Here is a 19,482-nt window from a genome sequence, read left to right as displayed (position 1 = left end):
AGCTGTGTCATCAGGAAGTAAAATATTTAGGATTTATATTAATAAAAGGACAAAGATTAGACCTAGAACTGGTCCAGGCTATGGTAACCAGGCTATGGTTCCTCAGCTGGTAATGAGGAAAACAATTGCAAGCATTTCTTAGGGGTGGTAAGTGTCATGGTTTGAGAGCCCTAAAATCCAATTCCCTAGTTCTAGCCCCCCTCCCACATCTCAACCCAGTGTGAGATGGGTTTTTCAGACACCACACAAGACTTAAAATGGGGGGAAAGGGATATATTACAATACACTGTACAAATAAATATTATAATACATCACACACAATCTTAACTATCTCTACCATGACATACAGTATTTACAATGGATCAAATCTCTTCTCCCTTCCAAATAAAAGTCCAGGAGGGAAGAAGGGAAAGATCCTTTCCTCTCTCAGAGCAGAAGTCCCTCTAAGGCAGTAGTTTCTCTCTGTCTTCCATGCAGCAGCTGTAGCTGGATCTCTGCCAATACACACGAGGGGATATCCAAGCCCCTCGGCCCTTCGTCTACAAACGAAGGTCTCCTCTTCCGTGGACTGTGTAGCAGGGACAAGACTGGCTTCACTACGTCATATCATGGGTTGTAAGACCCACATGAAGGTCCCTTCCTCAGGGGATTCACTCCTGAGTTAGAATGTCTTGGGCAGCTTTCAGTTGAAGGCCTTTGCCTCAAGAGTTCTATCAGAGCTTCCGTGCTCTGATCTCAGGCTGCTAGCTTCTCAGCAGCAGTGAGGGGGGGCCCAAGGTCACCCCCCACACACACATTCCATTGACCGTCCTGGTCCAGCTTTCAGGATGCCTGAGCTTCTTAGCTCCTCTTTCAGCAGTGCTGCTGCATTCCAAGACTCTTCTCAAGCAAGAGTCCATCTCCCTCCTCCTAGGAGGGGTCTCAAAGGAGTTTGGGGAAGTTTTGGTTGAAGTCCTTACCCCAAATTCTCTCTCTGTAGAACTTAGTTCTCTCTCTGCTGCTGGTTCTCTCTCTCAGACAACTCTGTGTCTTCCTCGGCTGCGTGCTGGCTTCTGCTGCTTGTTTGCTGCTTCTTATCTACTGCTGGCTCTCTGCCACCGCTTCTCCTCGGTCAGTACTGTTCTTGCTGCCACTTCTACTGTCCACGGTGGAGGAAAAACTCAGCTACAGATACTTAGCCCAGTCTTACACTGTTCCAAGTCCCTGTAGCCCCCCAACCAGGGGCTGGGGGGGCTGGGGTCCCCCAAAGGGGCTCCTGTCCCTTCCTCGTGGCTCACAACATGGCTTCTTCTTCAACTACAACAACTACAACCCTTCTCTTCCAGTCTTAGTGTGATAATGTTTATATTTCGCAGAAGCGTTCATTGGCTCGACCCCAAAGGGTCACCACCCCCTCGAGGGTTACTACTTTCTTAGCTCTAGGGGAGGGGAAACTGTTTCCCCCCACCACAACAGTAAGATATGGCAGACTCTGGTTACTGGGACTAAGGGAGTTAAGTAAAACATTGACAGAAGTTACCAAGACAGAGGAAGTGGAACCTATGCTGTATACGTCAGGATGCAGAGACAGAAAAGGCTTCCCAAGCTATAAAAGGAACTTTAGCTTCTGTTCTGGCACCATGATTGCCGGATTACTCCAAGCCCTTTGAACTATTTCTGCATGAGAACAAAGGAGTAGCTAGTGGAGTCCTTATTCAAAATCTAGGCCTGCATTGCTGTCCTGTGTCTTATTATTCAACTCAACTAGATACTGTAGCAACAGGGAGTAATTCCTGCATTAAAGTGATGGCAGCAACAGCAACTATCATGAAAAGGAGCAGACTATTAGTTCTGAGTCACCCAACAACAGTGTATGTTCCACTTGAAGTATAAATGATTCTTAAACAACATGCTTCACAAGCATTGCCTCCACAAAGAGCATATCATTATGAATTAATGATTTTACATATGGATAATATTACTTTGAAAATATGTATTGTTTTGATTCCAGCAACTTTATTGCCTGTTCCCTCTGATGGTGAACTGCATCATGATTGTGCTTGGTTAGTGTTTCACTCCAGTCACCTTTGGGAAGATCTGCAAGATCAACCTCTAGACAACTTGGATCTAATCCCATTCACTAATGGATCAACAGACTATGCAGTGATGAGAAACTTAGAGGTACTTGAAGCAGAACCTCTACAACCCTTGGTGAGTGCCCAAGGGGCTGAATTAACTGCATTAGCAAGAGCAGCCTAGTGGGGATGTAATCAATGAGTGACTCTTTATACTGATACTAAATATGTTTTTGGAGAGTGTCATGCAACGTCCATGCTATGGAAAGAATGAGAGTTCATTACCTCATCAGAAAATAATATTTTCAATGGAACTGAAATCCAAATGCTGATGAAAGCTACTAAGTTTCCATGGGAAATCGCTGTAGTGCACTGTCCAGCTCATACCAAAGGCTCCTATGAAATTGAAAGAAATAATAAAACTGCTCAAACTTGTAGTAAGATAGGTTTAAAATGGCCTGAAGTTTAGGAATAGTACTATGGGATATTGGGATATTCACCAACCTCTAGGGTTGTCATCAACAGGAATAGTGTTTGTCAGGCAATTATACCTAGGACCAGCCTCTTAGATGAACATGAACCATTGCAGTTTACACCACCTGAAATACAGGTACATGATATACAACCTGGACAAGAAGGGTTAATTAAGGTATTTTCAGGAAAATCCAAATTGGAACCTAAATAGGGGGGGCATATACTGTCCTACTATGTTCTTATTTTGCTGTAAAGTTTTAGGTAAGGAAAACTGGATACACCATTCTCACATCAAACGAGTAGTGGATGATCAACTAATTGATTGTGATTTTGTATTGGTAATAATTTAAGTATTTGTGCACAGGAATCTATAATCTTGTACTCTGCCCTATGGTAATCTTGTTAGTCTTAATTCTGTTCTGTTTGTTACTTGTAATAATGTTGTATATAAGGGCAGTGGTTAAATGCTGGGAAAGATTTTTCTTTTTTCTTTAAGTATATTAGCAGGTATGCTCAATTAAAACAAAGGGAGGACTGTTGAGGAATACACCTAGGGCAGATAGCTCGATGTGCAAGCTGCAATTGTGCTCTGGGTGGTGGGAAATTACAGGCAATGAACCTGTGGTGCTGACTGTCCAGGGGGTGGCTGATCATTCAGACACCAAATAAACAAGAGGACCACAGACAAAAAAAATCACCATTGGACCAAGAGGCACATGTGAGGCACATGAAGAGTGCGTGAAGAACGGGTGCATAGACTGTAAGGGTATAAAAGCCCAGGGATTTCTTTGTTCAAGGTCCCTTCTCAGAGGCACCCAGCTAGAGCTGTTGTTACGTTGCTGCACCACAATTAAAATACTTAAAGGAACTAGACACCTTGGACTCTGCTACAGGAAACATAGGGTCAAGCCAGTAAGGGAAACTTGTCTGACTGTGTGAGTGTGGTGTCTGTAGGGAGTCAAACAGGACTTGGAACTGCTTGCTGCAAAAGGGCTTTGGTCCTAGCAGTTAAAATCTTGGATGGTGCAAGTGTGACTCACAGAGTGGCATCTGAATGGTCAGACAGCAAAGTTTCCTTAACACAAATTGACCCTGAGGTAAAAACTCATAGTCTCAGGTAATGTTCATTCTTCTAAGCAAGTCATACTGCAGTTAGCATCTTGCTTTTCACACTGGAAAAGCAATGTGAAGACACAGAGGTGAGGCAATAGAAAAAAGGAGTGAGGGTTTTGAGACCAAGAAAGGGAGACTGAGAAAGAGGAAAATATAAATACAATGGGGAAGAATGATCTCATTACTGTAGAGGATGGGGAACTGGGATTCTTTTCACAGTTGTCAGTTATTATGTGACCTTGGGAAGGTCATGGTATGTCTCTCTGACTAAGACATCTTGTCTTGAAAGAGTACTGTCTCAGTCTGAAGAGACTGGAATGTTTGCTAAAGAGGATGAGTTATGAGACAGACCAAACTCCTCTCTCTCAGCAATTGTAAATTCAAAAAATTAAGGGGCTTTAATCAAGCAACGGTGGGTCCTGTGGGGGTGAACTACTTTTCCTTCTGCCCTTCTCCCATTGGGGGAGGGGTCTCCGTTTTCCTGTCGGCTTCTCCCATGATCCGAGACCACCCCCCAGACCCCCTCCTTGCACGGTGACCGCCAGAGCCCAACAGTGCCCCCTGCAGGTCAACACAGAGAACTGCAGGCTCTGCACCTCCAGCGACCCAACAGTGCCCCCTGCAGGTCATGATTAGGACTGCTCTAAAGGACAGAGAAGTATTCATTCAGACCTTTTTTTTTGTTTTGTTTTTTTTTCTAGGACTACTCTCTAGGTTTTTTTTGTGTTCTGTTACTGTTTTTGCCAACATACTTATATCTTTTAATAAAGGGTTGTTATTTCTTCTGTTTTTTCCACACTTCCTCGATTAAAGCCCCTTAATTTCAAATTTACAATTGCTGAGAGAGAGAAGTTTGGTCTATCTCATAACTCATCCTCTTTAGCAAACATTCCAGTCTCTTCTAACTGAGACAATAGTCAATGCCCAGGATACATGGGGCATCTGGACCAGTCGCAATGGGGTGTTTCTGCCAGTCTTTCCCGGTCAAGCTCACCTCAGCTTCCACCATGGTCAACTCTTGAGACCCTCCAGTCACCCCAGAAATGGAAATAGTCTCTGGTCCCACATGTCCTGAGGGCATTAACGTACACTGAGCGCCAGTATCAACCAAAGCCTGGTATTTTTGTGGGTCTGACGTGCCAGGCCATCTGATCCACACAGTCCAATAGACACGGTTGTCCCGTGCCTCTACCTGGCTAGAGGCAGGACCCCTCTAACACTGGTCTTCATCCTGCCAGTCACCATCTTCCTCTTGTGAATGCCGACAGGAGGTACCCTCTAGAGGGTCAGATCCCTGCCCACAGGATACTGGCACGGCACTCACTTTCACAGACTTCCTTTTTTCTTTCTCTTTTAACTCTTGTACTCGGGCTGCTAGAGCACGGGTAGGTTTCCTGTCCCATCGTCTCATGTCTTCTCCATGGTCAGTCAGGAAGTACCACAACTCAGTTTGTGAGGTCTGTCCGCTCTCTTTAGCTGGGGGCCGTCTGGTTCTCACTGGGGCCACATGGGAATTGTTTCCCTCAATCCTCTCTTTCAGTCTCTCCTGATTATCTTTCAGTCTCTCCTGATTATCTTTCAACCCTACAGTTAATTCCTTGAGCTCCTTCATCATTGTCTCTACAGTGGAGATGCGGGTCTGTAGCGGTCCTTCGATCATACTGTTGTACAATCGAAGTTGATTTATTATAGACATCACTGGCTCCCGCTTCTCCCCAGCCTGCAATGATGTCAGGTAACCTTTATGTGTGGACAGCCCCATACGTGTGAAGCTCCACCACATCTGGGGTGTACACTTAACCTTGTCAGGATCATTGGTGGGTTGCCCATCCCCTCCGAACAACACTTCTAGCAGTGCCATTTCCCTCAGACGTAGGATCCCTTCCTCTATGGTCTTCCACCTCGTGGTATAATGATCGGCCTGCAAGGAATCTCTGTAGATGAACCTCTCCCTCACACCATCCAAAAGCCATGCCCAGAGGGACAGGGACTTCGATTCCCTCACAAATGCCTCCTCAATACCCACATCCTGGGCAATAGACCTCAAGAACCTCGCTTCACTGCCATCAAGGTTTATGGCATCACCTGTGGAGTCCCAAACTCGGATCATCCAGGTCAGAACGGGCTCATTGGGGCAACGAGCAACGTCTGCCCGTAAGCTCCGGAGGTTGTTATACGATAAAGACTCAATGATGATTTCTGGCTCTGGAGTAGCCTCCTGTGAGGGTCTGGCCTCCCCATCATCGTCAACTGGGCGAACTGATTTGGCTTTATATTTCTTCCTCTGGATAGGGGCAACCTCCGTTGGCTTGGTCTGCCCCTCTGATTTGGCCTTATCCTGAGTCACCTTGGTATTAGGGGCAACCTCTGTTGGCTCAGCCTGCCCCTCTGATTTGGCCTTATCCTGAGTCACCTTGGTATTAGGCATTTTGGTTTCATCTGTTCCTTTTCCCTGAAACTGCTGCACCATACTGAGCAACTTCCGGTAAGCAATGACCAAGGCCCCACATGCAGCTGCCGATTGCCTCTCCATGGATCCATCACGACCTCTCTCTCTCACGGCTTTCATTATTTTTGTAGGGTTCAAGAGTTGTTCAAGGGTGAGCTTCCACGTTGTGGGGACTGAACAACTTTCTAAGAATTTACCCATATCCTCCCATAATCCATGCCACTCGAGGTTTTCTATCCCTGGGGCAGGCGCCTGGGTGCCCTCTCGGTAATTCATGGCCTTGGCTACGTATATTAGGTATATTGTGTTGGCACAAACTAGGATGGAAACGCTAAAGGCCGTTGTATTGTATCCAAAGGGGAACTGAATAAAGGACTGGGCAAACACATTCCCCTGTGTTTCTCCATAGGAATTGGTGCTATTATCCTTAAAACCCCAGAGGAAACAGCTTAGGCTAGAACAGTAGCGCATCCTTGAGGACATATTTCGGATGAAAATCACAGGCGCTGAGTTTGCCGTATCATAAACCCAGTGCATGATCTCAAAAGCACTTATCGCAATGTAAGTACTAGTATCTGAACTGAAACACGTTGACAGGTGGGACAGATATCTTGGCATGGTTACATGCCAGAGGAAAGCAACAACCCCTAACATCATGGTGCCTACAGGTTTAAAACACACGTCAAATCACACAAGGGGTTCAAAACACGCGTAACTCACACAAAGGGTAGTTATTCTTTTTCCACCTTTCCTCTTTCCAGGCCCCACGTTGGGCACCAATAATGTCTCAGTCTGAAAAGACTGGAAGGTTTGCTAAAGAGGATGAGTTATGGGACAAAACAAAACTCCTCTCTCTCAGCAATTGTGGATTTAAAATTTACGGGGCTTTACTCGAGGAAGTGTGGAAAAACAGAAGAGATAACAACCCTTTATTAAAAGATATATGTATGTTAGCAAAACAGTTAAGAACAGTAACAGAACACAACAAAACTATACAGTGGTCCTAGAAAAGCAAAGTCTGGTAAATACTTCTCTGTCCTATTAGCGCAGTCCTAATCGTGGCCTGCAGGGGCGCTGTTGGATCGCAGAGGTGCAGAGCCTGCAGTTCGCTGTTGTGGTCGGTAGGGGGCACTGTTGGGTCACTGAAGGTGCAGTGCCTGCAGTTCGCTGGTGTGGTCGGTAGGGGGCGCTGTTGGGTTACTGAAGGTGCAGTGCCTGCAGTTCGCTGGTGTGGTCGGCAGGGGGCGCTGCCGGGTCACTGAAGGTGCAGGGCCTGCAGTTCGCTGGTGTGGTCGGCAGGGGGCGCTGCCGGGCTCCGGCGGCCACCACGGGGAAAAAAGGGCCTGGGGCCGGTCTCAGATCACGGAAGGAGCCGGAAGGAAGATGGGGGACCCCCACCCCTCAAATGGAGGGAAAAAAAAAGGTAGGAAGGCAGTTCGCCCCTAGGGACTCACTGTGGTTCCCAGGTGATGGCGTCTCAAGAAGCTCCTGTTTCCTCCTAGCGAGCACAGAGACTCTCCGATGAAACACAGCAGATTCGGGCCGGGGCCAAGAGGCAGCTTTCAGGCCAAGCTGAAATCAGCAGTCTGGGCTGGCCAGGGGCAGGCAGTCAGGCAAACAGGCTTCCAGGCCTTCTCTCCAAAATGCTCTGCACGCAGACCCTGTCTCTGTCCTCCAGAGAGGGCCCAGCAGAACTGCCTCCCTCCCATCCGAGCAGAGCCAGCCTTCCAATGGGCCATTAGCTAGAAATGTAGCCAGGCTGGCTAAATCTTTTGTTAGGCTAATCGCCTTCCCTTCCCCCTTCCCTGTTTGGTGCTCCTGTTTCTCTTACAGGGAAGCAGGGAAGGAAAAATTCCTCTCTCAGATTATAATCTATTACACCACCCCGTCCCAAAACTCCTCCCCTCTCCCCCCAGCCTCTGATGGGCCATTAGCTAGGAATGCAGCCTGGCCAACCAGTTCTTTTGTAAGGCTAATTGGCTCCCTTGCCCCCTTCCATTCAAACTCCATCTCTCCTACAGTGGGGGGCAGGGGGAAGAAAAAAATTCCCCTTCTTGGATTTCTAACCTATAACAGGTACCACAAATAATGCATGTAGATAAAAGCATCCTTAATTCCTCTGCTAAATTTAATACAGTTATATTTTTTAGTGGAAAAGGAGGCTGAATCAGGTGTGACTGTTCACTTAACTCCTGCTCAGATTTTGGCTAACACAGCTCATGCTAAGGCCTGATGTATGCTGGGAGCAGAGCCATTAGGTCAAAGTGAGTGCAACACATAGGTGGGACAGGTGGCCAGAAAGAGGTAAAAGGTCATTATGCAGTCATTATCACCTGAAGCTCGCTGTCTCCTGCAACCATAATCCTTGCATAATGATTGTCAGTTTCTTCAGAATCTGCTAACTCATGGAAATGGTATAGACCAAACTTCCAAGTTGGAAAGTATAAAAACATCAGCTTTTGAAGTGGATCCAACAGCAGTTGGACTGAAGGAAGGAAGGAAGGAAAAGCATTGTCACCATCAGCTAGGTAACTATTTTACTCATAGATGCACAAGTTATGAGTTGCAAGTTATGAGTTAGAGAACTTGTGAGTGAGAAGTCTCATGACTTATATGATGAATTAGTGAATTCGTGTGTTAGACTAGTCTGTGAAAAGGGTCTTGGGCCTTTGTTTGTCATGTTTGTTTTCTTTCCTAATGAGCTCATAAAATAAAGTTTAATTTATAGAGTACATTGTCCTGTAAATTTGAGAGATCCAAAGGGACTGTGACAATCTGAAAAGACATTTCTTGCTTTCTAGGGTTACATTCTCTAAGGAGCTACCTGAAATATCACAGATTCGTGATGTTTGAAGAGAAGGCCCATGTGGCCTTTAGATAATATCTGTTTAGCTATGATTACAATGGTTTAATTTAAAGAGATAAGAAGCCTGGTAAATAGAGAAGAAAATGTCAGGAAAAAATGAGGAATGTCTTGATTTAGAAGTCTAGTGGCAAGGAATACTTAGTCACAAAAAAAGGCCCACAAAAGGCAATAAAGCATCCAAGAATCCAGAAAATTTTTTCTTTTATCCAACTTTTTAATAGGTATTAGTGATGTTTTCATCAATTTGTGGCATGTGTACAATTTAACAACAGGCTTGTTATGCTTCTTGGTGTATTGCCTAGGAACTGTAGCGCAGCAGAGGCCATGAAATTTGGCTGGTGTTTCTAGCCACAACTATGATACAAACCTCATCATCACTGGTTGATAATTCTTTTTATTAGGAAACAAAGATATGATTGTAGCTAAACTGAGTTGATTACTTATCTCTCTGTTTTAAAGCAGTGGCATGCACTCAAGATACCACTGTTCATGTGGACGTAAGGACCATCTGATCGGTTTAGAAAGTTGGCAAGCCTATGCACAATCTGGACTTTGAAACCTGTGTATCTTCTCATCTCACTATTTCTGCTTCCTCATCTGCAATGTGGTGCAACTGATTACATCTTACAGGGTGCCTTTAGAACTGCCACTCCCCTTCAGGGCTGCTGTTTACTCTCTCCCTCTGTCATAGGTTTACTTGTTCTAAAAAACCAAACTGGGAATTTTTTCTTTCCCCTGCATCACTGTAAAAGAAAGATGTTGAACAAGGGAGGGGGAGGGTGGTTGCCTAGAGTGATTGACACGCACAAAAGAACTAGCCAGCAGACCCATATTCCAAGCGGATAGCCCTCAGAAGACTGGGGGTGGGGGGAGGGGGGAGGAGTTGGGGTTTTTTTCTCTCTCCTCGGGAAATGTCAGGCACTTCACTTTTGCCCTGACTCAGGGAGGGTGTTTGTGTGGGGGGGTTCTGAGGTTCATTTTGTTTTCGGCCAGGTCATCTGGCTGCTTCTGGCCCCAGTTCGCCACTGTTCTCCTGCACCCTGTTCTGCCCCCAGCCCAGACCTGCTCGAACTTCATTGGAGAGGCTTGGCCGATCTGCGGAGGAACCTTTGGGGGAGGAGGCTGCCCCTTCCCTCCTCTGCTCCTGTGTTTGGCAGCAGCTTGTGTCCGTTAACGAAGGGGGGGAATCCCAGTCAGAGCCAGCCGCCGACAGGGTGAGTCTGTGGGAAGAGCCCCATTTTCCCATTTTCCCCTTCCCCTTCTCGGTGGGGGAGGAGATCTCCATTTCGGCTTCTGCCGCACACTGGGACCCCCATGCGGTGACCGCCAGAGCCCAACAGCGCCCCCTGCCGACCACCACAGAGCAACTGCAGGCTCTGCTCCTCCAGGGATCCAACAGCGTCCCCTCCTGATCGTGTTTAGAATTGTGCCAAAAAGCGGAAAGTACTGAACTGTTTGTTTGTTTTTTTGGGGGTTTTTTTGGAGGGAACTTTGGGTACAGGATTATTGTTTGTTTGTTTTTGTGTTCTTTTGTTGTTCTGCCAATACACATATATCCTTTAATAAAGGGCTGTTATCTTTTCTTTCTCCATACTTCCTCAATTGGATCCTCTTAATTTTGGATTTACAATTGCTTAGAGGGAGGAGTTTAGTCTTCCTCATAACTCATCGTCCTTAGCAAAACACTTGCATCTCATTAAACTGAGACACCCTCCCCCATAGTTCTTCATTTAAAGCCCTCCTTACAAGGTCAACTGTTTTGTTGGCAAAAAGATTTTTGTCCCACTTAGTGCGGTGGATCCCATCTCTCACAAGCAGATGGTGATATGCAAACAGGGTCCCAAGGTCATAGAACCCAAAACCCTGTCACTCACACCAGTTCTGCAGTCAATTATTGACTGGTCCTGTTAGTGCCCTTGTCCTCACACCCTTTCCCCTCACCATCAGAAGTGAAGAAAATGCCACCTGAGCCCCTGTCACCTTGACTACTGCTCCCAGTGCTCTGTATTCACTTTTGTTCCTGTCCAGGCTTCCCCTGGCAGTAGCATTTGTGCCCACACAGAATAACAGCAAGGGGTAGTAGTATCAGGTTGTTACAATGGCAGAACTTTAACTGTGGCAATACTGTCAACCCAACATAATATTATGGCACCAGGTAAAGCCAATGGAACAGTTACTGGTGCAATTAAGTATCAGATAATGTCAGTTACAAATTCTGCTTCCCTGAGTGTGGTCAGTCGACCCCAGCTGACATGTAACACCCCCCACCCCATTTTAGTCACAAATCTAAAGCACAGCACCATATGGGCTGCTATGAAGGACATCAACTCCATCCCAACGAAGTCCAGTACACTGAAGCAGTTGTATATGCATTCTGACAGACTGTCAGTCACCTTAAAATTTATATTAGGTTTTTCAAAGCAAATGTTCTCAAAGACAGAAAAGAGGAGCCAAAACAGCTTTTTAAATGTTTTATTAAACTTTTCTTTCCCACAAACAGTAAAAGAATAAGAGAGTATGATTTTCTTTCTTGAGCAGATGTTTGTGATATACTATTTCAGAGTATGTGGCAGAACCCTAAAGATGACAGAAACATCTAATAAACCGATTACCGGATAGACAGGTAGTATGGAAGTGTGCAACTTCAAGTGTCACTGTATTGCATTTGCATGACAAGATGTTAGTGGTGAGGGGGGCTACAGGGGTGGCTTCTGTGAGAAGATGCTGGAAGCTTCCCCCATGTCTGATAGAGCCAATGCCAGTCAGGTCCAAGATGGACCCGCCACTGGCCAAAGATGAGCCAATCAGCAATGGTAGTAGCACCTCTGTGATAACATATTTAAAAACAAGAAAAAACTGCTGTGCAACAGCAGCTGAGAGGAGTGAGAATATGTAAGAGAAATAACTCTGCAGGCACCAAGGTCAGTGAAGAAGGAGGGGGCGGAGGTGCTCCAGGCAGCAGAGCAGAGAATCGCCTGCACCCTGTGGTGAGGACCATGGTGAAGCAGGTTGTCCCCCTGCAGCCCATGAAGGTTAATGGTGGAGCAGATAATTCACCTGCAGCCTGTGAGCAGGTGAATGCCTGAAGGAGACTGTGACCCCATGGAAAGCCTGCACTGAAGCATGTTTGCTAGCAGGACCTGTGACTCTGTGGGGGACCCTCATTGGAACAGTCTGTTCCTGAAGGACTTCACCCTGTAGAAGGGACCCATGCTGGAGCAGTTCATGAAGAGCTGCAACCCATGGGAAGGACTGGTGTTGGAGAAGTTAGTGGAGAACTGTCTCCTATGGGAAGTCATATCTTAAATGGAAGAAAAATTCTCCAAACAATATTAGTATAGATAAGATAGAGAGCAGTTCTTTAATGAAGGCCTTCAGGTGCACACAGTACATAGGTGCACACACGTGTCCAGGGATTCCACAATTTTATAGTACCTATCCATCCAATCCGAGAACTATGTGCCCCCAGATCCTTCCCAGATCTGCCCCCCTGGCATGCCTCCCCAGAATTGAGTTGGAGGTCTCAAGACCCCTTTCTGCCTCATCTTCCCCCTCCTCACAGCACACATTGGAGCTTCTCCAAGGTTTCTGGGCCTTCAAGGTTGCTTTGGCTATACTGATATCTTATTATTCCGGCCCAGGTGCGTATGTCCCAAACAAGATTTGTTTGCTAGAGTCTTTTCCCTTGAGAAGAGCATTAAATAAACCTAAAGAATTTAGAAAATTCGATATGAAGCATGACAACAGGGTTTGGTAACTGTCAACTGCTATTCTAAAGTGTGAGAAACTTTACAACCATACTAAAATACTAAAAATCCATATTTGCTACAAATCTTAAGAATTCTAAGGCATCAGGAGGACCCCATGATAGAGCAGGGGACGACTGTGAAGTGTCCTCTCCCTGAAAAGGAAGGAGTGGCAGAAATAACACATGTTGAACTGACCATAAGCCCCTTTCCCCATCCCTTTGTGCTGCTGGGGGGAAGGAGGTAATGAATTTGGGAAATAAAGTTAAGCCTGGGAAGAAGGGAGGGGTTGGGGGATTTGATTTCATTTGTCATCATTCTCTGATTTCATTGGTAATAAAATAAACTAATTTTCCAAAGTCAAGTCTGTTTTGCCCGTGATGGTAATCGGTGAGTGACCTCTCCCTGTCCTTATCTCAACCCATGAGCCTTTCATTATATTTTCTCTCCTCTCTCCAGTTGAGGAGGGGAGTGATAGTGAATCTGAAAAATTCGGTCCGAAAGACTGCTCAGAGTCTTTTTTTTATCTTTAAGCAGCAAGGTATTTGTTTATTCAACGTTGGGAGCAAGCAAACTCGCGCTGGACAAACTTGCTCAACTTGCAAGTGCAAAACTAAGCCATTTTATACACTTTAGATACATGGTTACATCATTTATTATACATATTAATAAGAAGGCTAGTCTCTGGGCGGAGTCTTTCCAGACATGCGCAATCTTCTACTGTGGGGGTCTTCTCCTCAAACCTTCATCCCTCTGGTGGTTGCCATGGATGTCTTCCTCAATTTGACCTCTTCAATTAGGTGACCTGAATTCTTCAAGCTTGCAAAATCCTGGCTCTGGGCCTTCTAGATCTTATTCAAATGCCTAGTTTACCTAATTTATTACTGTGTGTGTACTACTCCTATTCTTTCTATAATAAGGCCTTTGGTCCAGTGAGCAGAACAGAACATGATATTAACCAGTGCTCCTAAAATGTTCTTCCAGCAACACAGGTATTGGGGTTTCTTATCAGGCCAAGATATCTCAGTTAACTCTTTTAGACCTGGCTCCTGTTTCAATAGAGCGGCTTTGGTGGGCACCTGGTGTCCAACCAGAGGCAACCCACTACAGTCATCCATGAAATCTGTGATAGAACCAGGAGTACAGTCTAAATCATTGGACTTCTTTCCATTTTGCAAGAGATGTACAGAATATGTATTCTACATACTACTGAAACATCATAAGCTAGAGAATTAATTCCAAAGTTCTATAGCAAACACGAGACCTATATCCAAACAATAAAAGTCACAACAATAGTATGTCCCAGGAAGACAGTAGGCATTTTTCCAATGTTGTAAAACTCTTCAGCTGAAGGGAATGAATTAGAGAAACCTTCCAGATGACCACTGAGAAAAGACTATGCCTAATTATACAAAGGAACACCAAGAGTACATGCCAATCACATCTGACTAAAAATTGTTCTGCTCAGGACAGGGTTAATTTTTGCAGTAGCCAGGAGGGGGGAATGGCTAAGACACGGAGGTTATTCTATACCACCTCACCTCATTACTGGGGGCGGGGGGGAAGAGAGTCTTTTCCAAGGAGAAGGGGTTCCTTCCAGTTGAGTAAGCATGGCGGAGGGAGCGGTTGGGTGGCGCCAGTTCTTAGCCAGAGGGACCGGTCAAGGTAGAGTGTCTGTGGTCGGGTCAGGTCAAGTTCTGTGGTGAGCAATTTTGCATGTGAATCACTCTCTCTTTTGTACACTTCTGTTTTTAATATTGTTGCTGTTACTGTTCATTTTCTTATTTAATTCCTGTTTCCAGAAAATTTTTCTTATCTCAACCGGTGATCATTACCTATTGTGCCTCCAATTCTCTTCTCCTGCCTGCTGCAAGGGGGAGGGGGAGGGGGAAGGGGAGGGGGGAATGTCTCAACAGGACCACTAAATTGGGGAATACCATTCCTAAACCACAACAGCCTTATTTGGTGCCCAATGTGGGGCTCGAAGGGTTGAGATAACAACAGATCTGCCCAGAGAGGGTTGAAAACAATTTTGATCTAAGTGTTTGTTGTATTAGATACAGACCCACTGGTCACAATGGTGCTTGGTTTGTTCATGTGGGTGTGGTACTTAACCCTGTATATGTTTCCACAAATGCACTATGTGCCCATTGCGGGGAGGGATCAGGACTGCTTTGTTGCTGTTGTGCTGGTTTAAAGGTAAACCAGCAGGGGAAATGAACTCAACTCAAAAGAGAGATTATAAGTCAGAATAACAATTTAATAAAATAATACAATAAGTACGATTATACAGACAAACAATTGGTTTTAACCCACAAAACACAAATGTATAACCCAGCACCCTGGGGCATGAACAGAGTGGTGTTCTTTGGGCCCCCTGAGTCCAAAATAAAAGGAGAGGGGAAAACCTGTTGGTGAGAGTTCTGTTGCAGTCTGGTTGAAAAGTGGTGGTTGCAATCTGGTTGAGAGCGGTGGTCTGCAGTCTGGTCGAGAGTGGTGGTCTGCAGTTTGGTTGAGAGCGGTGACCTGCAGTCTTCCTCTGGATCCCACGAGTGGTTAAAAAAGTCCCAAGACTCCAAGATTATATATCCTCCAGTTCAGGCAGGAATGCCCAGTACCTCCCTTGGGGCGGGGGGTTCCTCAATGGGCGTGAGGACAAGAGCACCCTCCTATCGTGCAGGCCTCTTAACACCTAGTTTATAGTCTGAGGAGTCAGGCTCTATGGGCAGATGGTGTAAATGGTTCATTGATAACAGTTTCTGGGAAATGGCATGGAAGGCTATAAAATACACAGTTTTGGGTTACACCCATACAGTGATGAACTGGTCCCAGCTGTTCTAACTAGGACAGCTGTACTGTAGGATATCCGTTTATGACATGATAACACAAGGGCAATGAGGGTCATTTGGGATGTGCATTCAGTGTTGCTCTTCTACCCTTACCTCAGGCACTACCTTTGGGAGTCCATTAACAATCATACCCAGTTTGTGGGGGAACAGGGAAGAATGATTTTCCCAGGTCTTTCACTCCCTTTTCCTCCTTAAGGCCTGTTACAACATCTTTTGACAATTTTGAATTCCCTTTGGATGTTAAGGAAAGCATGTTTTTGTTGCTAAGTCTGCCAGGTCTCTTAAGTGCGGTCTTACACCATGTTTAGAGTCAGGACAGAGATTTCTGGGGAAATTGTCCAGAGACCTGCTTCAGGGGTGGATAGTCCTGAGTGGCATGGAATGTACGAGAAAATGGGCTGGCTTTTGGAGGACTTCTCCAATAGTTTGGAAGTTCATCCCTGAACAACTCCAGGACCCTGTTAAAATGATAAGATATGTGAAAGCAAAATGCTATGGCAGTTCCAGAGAGGCGTGAAGTTATGCAATGTACTGGGCCCTGGCTACTATTTATCAGACATTGCTCCATACTAGACAGCACCTTCAGGTAGCAGTCACCCCTATACAGAAGAAGAAATACAAGACAAAATGGCTTAGTGAGGGATGAAGAGGAAGTAGGGCCCTCAGAACAGGAGGAAGAAACAGGGCCAGAGATACTCAACCAATCTCTATCCCAGGGTAAGCTGCAAGATATGAGAAAAGATTTCAGCCGCCAGTTGGGTGAGTCCCTGGTGACCTGCCTCCTCCCATTGATACCGAAAAGTGGCAGAAACAAACTTCTTAACACCAATTTGTACATGTTAAAAAGGGCATTCTTCTTTATTCAGCACTCTGGATGTTTGGAGGATAGCTCCTCTAATCAAACATTACAAATGACAGATGGACAAGGCTTTTTATTACACATACTGTTTACATATTCATTAGATATTCTCGCTTACTTAATACATATTCATTAGTTTGCTTTACATAGTCACCTCCCTATTGGAAGTCCTTCTTTGGTTCTTCTGGGTCATCTTTGTCATCTTGACCTCTGTTCTTGAGCAGGCACAGCATCATAGTGTTTCATCACCAAAAACTGTAACATTTGTTCTTTATTTTGTCTGGGTACACAGAGTTTAGTTTACATCCTGTTTGAGTTACATCCCTTTTCTAATTCTTGAGGACTTCTCTAAGATTATATTGATCCTTATTTGGGCATTCCAGGGTACTGTGAGGAAAGTTTCTATTTCTCCTATCACAATGATGGGATATCATGGCCCACAATATAAAACTAGAACCAAGTACTATGACCAGGACTAAAGGGTCCCTGCCTCCAGCCAGGTAGAGGCCAGGGATAACAGGATCTATTGAACTGTGTGGATCTGATGGCCTGACGCATCAGACCCACAAGAGCATAAGGCTTTAGTTGACACTGGCGCACAATGTACCCTGATGTCATAGAGATATTTTTGGGGTGTGACAGTGTTGCCCAAAATCAGCTCTTAAAAGAAACCTCTAAGACTCAATTTGTGAGTTTTAGAAGCCAGGCATCCTTTATTGCGATGCACTGCATGGTCACAACATGCTGGGCGCCCTGGGAATCAGTTCACCAAAGTGCACACAGAGGTATCTTCACTACAGCTTGTATGTCAGCATTACGTCTCGTTCCTCACATTCCTGTTACATATTCATGACATGTCCCAACACCTATTAGCATATATATACATATCCTTATAAGGTCTCTGAGGGGCTTCATCGGGGGTCTTCAGTGGTCTTCTCTGTCTTGAGCCACTAAAGTTCTAAGTGACTGCCTTATGACCTTCTTTAAGACAATACACCTGGTTATAGAGAAACTTGGTATTGCTTGGCTGGCTGACTCAGTCGCCTTCTTCATTGTTTCTTTACTTTGCTTGGTTAGTCCCTTTAAATCACTTGGCTTAGCTATATGTAGTTTCTATGGTACATTCTACTGCAAAAACTATTAGTTCTTGTTACATCTCAAAACCTCGATATCAAGAGACTGGTTCAAAAGAACTAAATTGGGAGGGGAGACAGAGCAAGATTGGTCAAGGTGGAACACTGCACTGCTTCACACTCCACACACCCCCCCCCCTCGCCCCTGAAGCCTCTAGCCCAGCCCAGAATGGCTATTAGCCATTGGCACACCGAAAACTTCACTTGGGGGGAGGGCCCTGAGAGACCAAAGCAGATAAAAACAATAGCACAAAGATGCACATATTTGCAGCCCACTGTTTGGATTTTACAGTAGCTGAGATTGCCCTGGTGACTATTAATCTTTTTCTGTCCCCTTTCTTTCTTTCTCTCTCTCTCTCTCTCCCTCTCTCTTTCTTCTCCCAATTTCCTCTTTTCAAAATCTGGGTAACTTAAAGTTGGATGGGTTAGAGTTTACTAAGTCAGTGCTTTGTGAAATGCTTTATTTTGATTGAATGTTGCTTTCAAGTTTGCCAAGTTCCTGATTTTCTAAAGTTTGCCAGTAAAAGTTTGTTTTTTAACCTCCTGAGAAGGTTGTCTCGTTTCTCCTGTGCGCCTGCCTCAGGGTATAAAAGTACCTAAGCCTCTTAAAGAAACTGGTTGATTGAGTCTGGGGCTTTACATCTTTTTGGAGTAGTCGAACAGGATACCCTCAAGGCACAAGGAGGTATTTTATACAGACATAACTGCTGGTAGCAAAATAAAGGAGAAACTGATATTAGGTTGAAGCCAAATTCTCTGGCAAGAGGTCATGGAAACCAGGAAATTCCTAACCTTAATTGATCTTCACTGATAGAGTTGCTAAAAGATTATAATGCTTGCCCGGCCCTAAACAGAGAGAAATGGGCTGAGGAAAATCAGCATTGTCTGGCATTCCTTGCGGAGAAAACCATGGACTTGGCAAAAGAAAAAAAAAATACTGGTAAGGGGAAAAGTATTGTGTTTGCACTGTTGGAGGTTGTGTTAATAGCTGCCCAGAGACATATGTTGCTAAGCAACGAGATAAAGAGGTGATTGAGTCATTGTCTGAATTGGCTAAAACCTTGCAAGCAGCCTTGAAGGTGGAGTGCTCAGCCCACCAGAAGGCTGAGGTGTTGAATGCTGAAAAGAGATTGGCAGAAAACTTGCAGAACCAGTTGAGTCTCTTGAAATAGAAAGACAATTAAATTTGCGGATTGCTCTCTGGGGGGAGGTGAGCAGAGTGAGACATGATTTTCCAGCCTTGCTGAGGAGGCAGACTTCCCCGAGCATGATGTCACCTGCCTTTACCCTTGCATGGAGTTGGATACAGTAAAGTCAACTCCCCCCACCTATCCCATTCCTGTGGGCAAGCATCAAGGTAAAACAGACAGGACTATGACACGTCTGACCCACTAGAAGGTACCTCCTGGATGTATTCACAGGGAGGTAGGAGCAGCTATGATGACCAAGATTAGAGAAGCCCTGCCTCCAGCCAGGGGGACAAGAGGGACAATAGGGTCTACTGGTCTGTGTGGATTCAAGGCTTTGGTTGACACTGGCACTCAATGTACTTTAATGGCAACCTCTCTTCCCACACCTCTCAAGTGGATCAATAGCAAGATGGGGATTGGGAGAGCAAAGTCTGTCCCACTGTAAATGAAGATGAGGTTCATGACCATTTGAGGAACCTGAATGTGCACAAGTCTATGGGACCGACAAGATGCATCTCAGAGTCCTGAAGGAATTGGCAGATGTAGTTGCCAAGCCACTCTCCATGATATTCAAAAAGTCATGGCAGTCAGGTGACTGGAAAAAGGGAAATATAGTACCCATCTTTAAAGAAGGTAGACAGGAGAACCCTGGGAACTACTGACCTGTCAGCCTCACTTCTGGGAATTAAATAAGGCGGTTTCATTACAAGCAGGGATTTCCATGGTTACCTCGTGTTGAGATACCTGGA

The 19,482-nt window shown here is 45.3% G+C and overlaps 1 pseudogene; it reads right to left on the bottom strand.

The window, feature by feature from the left end:
• LOC113981369 overlaps positions 1–5,403 on the bottom strand; it is a 31,564-nt pseudogene extending 26,161 nt beyond the window's left edge.
• Positions 5,404–19,482: the final 14,079 nt, after the last annotated feature.

This window comes from Neopelma chrysocephalum, unplaced genomic scaffold (genome assembly GCF_003984885.1).
Source record: "Neopelma chrysocephalum unplaced genomic scaffold, ASM398488v2 Primary Assembly neopelma1_96511, whole genome shotgun sequence".
NCBI classification, from domain to species: Eukaryota; Metazoa; Chordata; class Aves; order Passeriformes; family Pipridae; genus Neopelma; species Neopelma chrysocephalum.
The sequence above is the reverse complement of the archived record's forward strand: the minus strand, read 5'-3'. Positions and strand labels throughout refer to the sequence as shown.